This window comes from Procambarus clarkii, chromosome 77 (genome assembly GCF_040958095.1).
Source record: "Procambarus clarkii isolate CNS0578487 chromosome 77, FALCON_Pclarkii_2.0, whole genome shotgun sequence".
Taxonomy (NCBI): domain Eukaryota; kingdom Metazoa; phylum Arthropoda; class Malacostraca; order Decapoda; family Cambaridae; genus Procambarus; species Procambarus clarkii.
Genome location: NC_091226.1, coordinates 17,287,643 through 17,296,021, shown reverse-complemented (window position 1 = coordinate 17,296,021; position 8,379 = coordinate 17,287,643). Strand labels below are relative to the sequence as shown.

The window sequence follows — 8,379 nt, the reverse complement described above, 5'->3', positions numbered from 1 at the left end:
TGGAAGAAAGTACAGTGAGAATATTATCTTTGAGCGTTAATGGGTTAAAATTTAGTGCGTTGGATATACAGTATTATACTCTTAGATAGTACTATATTAACCTGAAATGTTAAATGGGATTCTTGTATTTGTACTCAGTGAATTTGTGCGCCGGGGAGGGGTAGAAATACCCGAAGCTACTGTATCCCTTTCAGATGTATTTTTCCTTGTCTCAATAAACAGACCTGAATTGAACGCTGTTATTTTGTTTAACAACCTCATGTTTTTTGTTTTGTTTTTATTCACAGGTGACATGTATGTATATAGTGCATATTATATATAAACCTGTTTGGATGCAAATGGAACGTTGTGTGAAAATTGAAAATCACTGAAGACCTTTTGGAGAATATGTATTTCGAAAAACTAATTTTATTATATTTTACACATGAAAATGAAATACAAAATCATTAATATTGAATAATGTTCAAAAGTCATTATTATTCAATATTGAAGAACATTATTGAATATTATTTAGTTTTGAAGAATATTCAATAATATTATTGAAAACTAAATAATAATCTTCAATATTAATCGTCAACTATTAATGAATATTGAAGATTATTATTGAATAATATTAATGAATATTATTCATTATTATTCTTCAAAACTAAATAATAATCTTGAATATTCAATAAGCCAATCCACAGGAGCTGACAAAGCAAGCCCCACAGTATCTACACGGCGAATCGGCCTACTCCCAGCAGCCACCATGCCGCCAGCTAACACGGCGGTCAGAGGCCGCACCACCCCCTCGCAGCCCCCAACAACTACTGGTTTGATTGTTGCCGGCAAAGGCGGCTAGTTTATTGTGCACCCCATACTCATCCTGTGAGCGGTAGCGCAAAAGCATTACAGAGGGCACTAAAGGTCTTTATCAGACCTCATGTTAGATTATTACATAAACAATTTCTTCAGTCCTTCACACGTTATAGATAGAATGTCAGCTAGTTAGAGAGAAAGTGCTATTAACTACTGGGAACGCGAGACGTGGCGACGACTGCCCCCTCCAGTGGCGAGGCCTGAACACGGTACTGTACCTTGTAGTGTACTGTTCTCTATTGTACTGTGCCTTTGACTGTACTGTATCGTGTACAGTATACTGTAGTGTATCGTACCGTACTGTACATACAGCTTGAATAAGTAATGTTATTATTTAATAATACATATTATTAAATAAATAATCGAAAATCATCATTTGTGAGTGTAATGTAAAACATTAAAATTATTTTTTTATATACAAGAAGGTGCATTGGGTTTGTGAGAATACATAGCATAGTACAGTAATTACACTCTTGTAAAGCCACTAGTACGCGCAGCGTTTCGGGCAGGTCCTTAATCTAACAGATAATTTGAAGTAGGTAAATTCTATCAAAATTAATATTGTCTCATCCATTTGGTACATGTATGTTTCTCATACATTTGAGTTTATATATTTCAGCTTCAAACAATAAATCTCATGAATTACTAGGGTATCCAATTACATAAGAACAAAGGTAACTGCAGAAGGTCTATTGGCCCATAGGAGGCAGCTCCTATCTATAACCACCCAATCCCACTCATATACTTGTTACGTCGAGCCGACCAATGACAGTACAGCTTGCGACAATGTGACGTCAACTGAAAATGAGAAACGTGATTGGCTATTGAGTCCACCTGCTCATTGAGGCGCAACGGAACGTTATTTTGACCCTAGAATTAGCTGAGTAGAGGTGTACAGGTTAGTGTTAGGGCGTTTTGTTACTCTGAGCTGGTACCCCGTTACCCTTTGGGGTCGCTAGGGCTGACAGACCCCTATGTTACACTGTCAATCTGTACACCGTCAAAACGCACATTAGGGTCAAAAATAAATTATTTTATAGCTGTCGTATATACCCCCTGTTGGGGTGGATATATACAGCGAGATTTTTAGTACTGACCCCTAATCAGTAGTAAAATATATTTAAAAATGTTTACGTACTGTATTGATTTGTAACATTATTGTATTTGTTCCCCCAGCTGTCTCGTAATGTTGTGAAGATGAGTGGTACGTCAGCAGTCGCGTCATTTCACGCTCCAATCTCCGAGATATGAACGTGGTCATGGGACCACTGGTGGACCGATGATTCCAGTCATACCCTGCCGAGCAGAAGCTGGTGGCAGATGTTGCAGTTGTGCTACTTGAGTTACCAAGGTATGATGGGCCTATCCGGCACAAAGGAAATTAAAATTATAGGCATAGTAATATTGTATTAGGATACACTAATAACGCCTTAAAATAAGTAATTAGTGGTTCTTAAATTGAAACTGGACGACCACATGAAAGTGTTTAGCCTGACTAAAAGTGGTTAATAATATTAGCAGGTCAGTGTGGGAACCCACATGTTGAAGTGATGGTCCCCACCTGCCTAAAAAACGTGTTGACTTAGTCGTTTAACACTAGCATTTTAAATGAACCGCTACATCAGACAGGACTCAACGTTGGTGATATAACACCCAACGATGACGTTAACATGTAAATATTTAGTGAGAATCAGCCAGGTTGCAGGGAGAACTGGGTGCAATAACAAGTAATAGCGTTTGCGAGTAACAAGAGAAGACTGGTAAATTTAATAGACGGGATGAGTGGCATTAAGAGCGCATGTAAAGACCGCGAAAGCCTCATAATGAGAGGCTGTTAACTGTTGAACCGTACCTTACATAGGTGTTCAAAATTTATTAACGTTGGCAATAATGCACGTGTACAGGGCTTAACGCAGTCATGTATATTGAAGCTGCACCCCCACTAGGGGTCAAGCTAAGTACATTTACGAGATGACGATAGCCCGTAGTGGACGTATTTGCCTCCCAAATACAGTATCAAGCCAGAAGATTTGCGACAGCAATAGAAAAGTGTCCATGAATAACGTAGTTGGATGTTGGTGACTCAGGTGATGAAATAGGGGGCGGGGGGCTGGAGCCTACTTTGGGCAATGGAAGTTTGAGCAGTCATTACTACAGCCATATGAGGACCCCCATCAGTTTTGTTTTAAATATGAAAACATTAATTACCGTAACTCATAGGTTAAGTAGTGTAAAAAGTTGTTCAAAATTGTCTAAAAATCTAGTGTGGAAGGAGGATGGTGCTGTTGCTACCGGTAACTTTGCTGATTAAGAGTAGTGAATAAGTCAGTCGATAGGCTTTACACTCGACCCCGAGCGAGAGCGGGCAGTCTTTTATCCAATTTTAATGTGCCGTTTCCACCCCCCCCTTCCCCCCCACTTTAAAGTGTTCGGGTTACCTTGGTACATAATTTTACGTATGAGAAGGGGGGGGGGGGGGGAACCGTTGACAATACGTAGCCTTCCTGTGCTTGTCGAAGGACGTAGACATAAATTTACCAGAGTCGTTTGACGTACATAGGTGAGAACATTAAACATTTACTTAATAATGGCAGTAACATTTGAATAATAAGTGAATTGGTGTATATTTAACATTATAAACCATGAAATAAGCGCGACCGCCTTCGTAGGACAGAGCTCATAAGAAATAAAGCTGTACAATATAATTTATACGTGTAGGTGATGTCAAGGTTCCGGTTGACTTGCGACCAATGGCTGATTAAATTAAACTCCAGATGTGACCCTCGTGACAGTATTTGTCTTGTTTACTGTAGGTGGCTGGCGACGGTACACGTGGGAGTGTGTAGGTTGTGGTTATGTTGTTGTTATTGGTGTAATTGTGTAGTGAGCGGGATAGCGTGCGCTCCACCAGAAGTGTAGGTGGAGGCAAATGTGGAAAAATGTCAGTAAGTCACTTGTGTAACTTATGATTGAGCTTCAGGTGTTCGTCCACGAGCTGTTGGTTATCATTGTGTAGCAGGAAGTATATGGTGTGGACTTGATTTAGTAGTGTTAATGGAGAATTGTGTACTAGCAACATAAGTGTCCTTTCCCTGGAACATTATCAGGCAATGTGTGGTCATATAGGTACCCCAATTACTACTGTTAGGTAATTATTGGGCACTTAATGTTGTCTAGCCAGAACTGTAACAGAGACGCTGATTGGGGTGAGGGAGGATGATTATGCGCGATCACGAAACTCTAATAATTATCAATCTCGTGTTTAGCGTCGGATTGTAGGTATACCCGACATGGTGTTTTGAGTGTGGGGAAGGGTAGTGTCATGGCTGCGCTTTCTCGAGTGCTAATTTTCTTGTCAATACCGTCAGAGCTGCAAGACATGTTTTGGCAAGTATTATAGTTTTCCCTCATGTAAACGGAGTTAGACGTTGGTAGACATATCAGAAAGTAATATACATTGTTCGAGGTTGAAATATAAAATGTTATTAGAGCAAATGATTTCGCAAGGACGAAAAAATTGTGTAAAGAGTTTGGACTAAGTATTCATAAATAGATGGTTGTAGCCCTTAATAAGAAATGTTGTAAAGGTTAAATGGATGCATATGCATTATATTTCATGCAGATGATCGTGTGGAGAGGTGCGGGCTGGCCGAAACAGAGCAATGGTGAAGTATCTATTTGTGCTGAAAGCATCATGGATGGAGGGCAACCAACGCCACACTGCAGAGTAATGGAAGAGGCTGTGACCTGCAGGCGAGTGTGATATGTTCATTTCAACATATCTTCAATAATTTAGTTAGGTAGTCCATAAAACTGAAATCCCAAATAGTAGTAAATATATTATGATTCCTGAATTAATCATGTGGTGTACTTTGAACAATAGACGTCATGAGAGGCAGCCTTACTAGACGGAACACTTCAACACCCCCACAGTGTGTGGAAGGTTGATTGGCGCTTTGTTTCATAACTCAGTGCACGTCCCATTTCAAAACTGGGCCATGAGACACCCCCACCCCTCCATCCCTCCCTCCCAAGCTGTTTTTTGTTTTCGAACAGTGCATGGGCGTGTATTTGAGATAAGGAATGTTTATCGTATGTGACTGTTCAGAATGCTGAATACAATATAGTTTCGCAGGTGACACGCTTGAGTACCCTAGACGTGGATGACGTTGATACCATCCTGTGTAGTTACTCTAGGGACAGAACCTCCAGCTGTTGAAGGATCAAGTTTCTGTCTTCCATAGAAGGTACGAAAGAATGAAATTTGCTAGTAAATGTTTTGAGTGGAGAATCGTCGAGCATGTAAATTGATTGTTATTAGATATCAAGTTGGTTTTTAATTGTTATTAATGTTGAATGATATTAAATTGTTGTATATATATATATATATAATAGAGAAATAGGAGAGATTCGCCTAGAAGGCGTGTCCTTACAGAGGGCAGTAAATGTTGTCTGGTCAAGGAAGGGGAAATATATAGTATATGTAGAGAGATATTGTTGGAATTGTTGAATCCTAAAGGAATATAGTTTTAGGGAATCATAATTAAATATTTAAACTACAAATTACCTAATTGCATTTAGATAGTTTTCTACATTGTTGCTTTAAAATTGCACGGTATCTAGTGGTACCCAATCTCCTAATCATGTACCCGCTGCAAGAAAGTTTACCATTGTGATAATTGCTGTCTTGTGTGGTTTCAATTTGCTGTATGGTGGGTATTAATGTTAGTTTAAGTTACCAATCAAGCTGTCAATGCAATCGGAGCTTGAATCCACGTATGTGGTTTAATATACCTGTAGCTACTAATATCTTGTCTTTGTTGCAATGTATTAATACAATGATTAATTATGCTATAATTGAGGTACTTAAAATTATCTTAGATTAAGGACCTTGCCGAAATGCTGCGCGTACTGATGGGGTTACAAGTGTAAATAGCATGCTATGTATTGTAACAACCCCAATGTACGTTCTTGTATATATAAATGAAATAGAATATTTTTGCATTCTAGGGAATAAAATAAGTTTGTAATATATGGGGAACGTTACCGAAATGAAGTTAACTTGGTCATAAATATAAATGTAAAGCTGACGTGAATAAAGTGTTAGATCATTGACTGTAACAGACAATAACCAATTTGTTGACTCATTATATTTGAAAGTTTGGTATTTGTGCAGCGAGTTGTGTATTAGATAGGGAAAGGAATGGTAACATAATAAATGCGAATAGGGCATTGTAAGAAAGTTAAAATTTTAATTAAAATCTTAGTTCAAATGGGAAACAATACGTAATATGCGTAATCTTTTGTTTTTAGATGAGGAGTGGAGAGATAAGCATTATGGTTGATTGTTACAGTTTGTGGGGGGGGGGACGAACAGCCACAAGTTTCGGGCGCCGACTGGGCAACGCTGCAGACGGTCATTGTTCAGGCTCGGAGCCCCCCCCCCCCCCCCCCCCCCCCTTCCCCTCCGAATCGAGGCGACGGCAGACTTTGAAACCCGGCTGAGCGGACGACATGGAGGCCCCCACGAACCGGCGTAGACGCACACCCTCCCCCTGTGCGCCGCCCACGGGCAAGGGCGAGGAGCCACGCGACACGGCGACGACACAGCTCTTCCAGCACATCATCCAACGGTGGTTAGCGCCGAGAGCTCGTTCCCCCCCCTACCCCTAGTCCGTGGGTGGGACAGGCCTGGGGACGCGAGGCGACACCGTCACCATGCTAGGCGAGCACGTCCCACTGGCCCTAAGAGAGAGAGTGTGGGCAAACAAGTACATAGACCTGCGCGAGCTGGTGGCTTATGAACGCGATGCCAGGCCCTCAGAGACACGCCATGCCACTCCCTCTGAGGCCCAGTTATCCACTAAGAACGTGCCGCCTCTGACGCCGGAGCAGTGGGTGCACGGCTTTGACATCTTTGCTTCAATGTACCTGGAGCGACATCCTGGCGAGGGGCGGGCGCTTTTCACTTATGTCCGGTACGTGAAGTCCATGAAGCGCAACCTCCGAGGCGACTTGATGTGGTACGACGAGGCCTTCAGGTGGGACAAGGAGAGGTGGGGCTGCCCTTGGACCGCACTAAGACTGGACGTGGAGATTTGGTCGGTACAACGTGCAGCGCAGGAGCGGATGCAGGTGGTGCCTCGCGCCGTCGCCTCACCCGCTGAACGTTCGCTGTCTACTGCAGGGGCGTATGGAGTACCATCGGGATACTGCTACGCTTTCGACGCATCCGGGGCAGGCTGCTCCGCCCCCTCCTGGACCTTGAAGCACTACTGGCTGCGCTGCCACAAGCGACACCCTGCCTACTGGCCGTGCCCCCAGGGCAAACCTCGAGTCGCCACCACCAAGGACAAGAGCAGGAAGAAAGAGACACGTCACAAGGCCAGTGGACGCAGACGCACTTGATGCTCTCCTGGTGGGTTACCCCCTCCGGGACTATGTCGGAGGCTTCCGGGGTGGGTTTCGTACTCGGTTACGAAGGGGCTCGGACTCCCCTCTCCTCTCGTAACCCCCCCCCCCCCAGGAACTACAGGCCTGCCACATATAGTGGGGCCTATGCTCGACAAGGAAGTGAGCCTGGGGCGCATAGTGGGCCCCTTGGAGGTCCCCCCAATTGAGAACTTAGTGTTCTCGCATAGCCCTGAGAGAGAAGTCTACGCCGGGCAAATACAGGCTCGTGCACAACCTCAGCTAGCCCTATACCTCGGAGAGCGTGAACGCCAACATCCCGCGGGAGACGACGACAGTGACCTACCAGTCCATGAACGATGTGGTGTCCTTGGTGGTCAGACGGTCGCCGGGGGCGTACTTTGCGAAAAGCGACATAGCAGAGGGGTTGCGGATCGTCCCGGTTCAGGACAATATAGTGAACTGTGAGGTTGGTACTCAAATATATACAAATCATTAGACAAGAGGATTGAGGCATTCGAAGAATTAGCTATGGAGGGTAGACGGGGTGAAGATGTTGCTGAAAGAGGACGTAAAATGGAACGTGCGTTGAATAAAGTAAGGAAGAACATGAGGTATTAATGATAGAGGATAGTCAGGAAAATGAAGTTTGTAGTAGTGTTATCGTTGAACCTTGTGTAGTGACAAATGTTGAAACAAAGGTTAATGTAAAAGGGTATAGAGAAATAGGAAATAGATATGAATAATACCTTTGACGTGTGTAACATTTTATCTTTCTCCTCACTTGCACAATAGTTACTGTGTTGGGAGAGTCTGTCTGAGAAAATGTCGTATCTCAGGGAATGTGACGGACAGGGCATAGGTAGTTGAATAATAAATCATGGAAGAAACTAGAGTGAGAATATGATGTTGGAGCGTTAATTGGTTACAATTTAGTGGGGTGGATGTACAGTATTATACTCTTAGATAGTACTATATTAACCGGAAAATATAAATAGGATTTTTGTATTTGTAGTAAGTTAAATTGTGCGCCGGGGAGGGGTAGAAATAGCGTAAGCTACTATTGGGGTTTAATTGTTGTTGTTTTTTAACTAGTCTCAACATTTTGTA

At 42.6% G+C, this 8,379-nt stretch overlaps 1 long non-coding RNA gene across 6 annotated transcripts in view; it reads left to right on the top strand.

Moving 5' to 3' along the window:
• Nucleotides 1–958: 958 nt before the first annotated feature.
• Nucleotides 959–8,379, top strand: part of LOC138357279 (uncharacterized) — a 7,730-nt gene continuing 309 nt past the window's right edge. Inside the window, exons 1-5 of one of the 6 annotated variants that reach the window (XR_011224908.1) lie at nucleotides 959–1,067; nucleotides 2,035–2,209; nucleotides 4,481–4,611; nucleotides 4,742–5,105; nucleotides 6,172–8,379. The exon at nucleotides 6,172–8,379 is cut by the window's right edge and continues 309 nt beyond it. This is a non-coding gene — a long non-coding RNA (uncharacterized lncRNA). Of the gene's footprint in view, nucleotides 1,068–1,624; nucleotides 1,757–2,034; nucleotides 2,210–4,480; nucleotides 4,659–4,741; nucleotides 5,106–6,171 lie in introns of those variants that run through there. The other 5 variants (XR_011224907.1, XR_011224905.1, XR_011224904.1 and 2 more) reach the window with 5 other exon arrangements.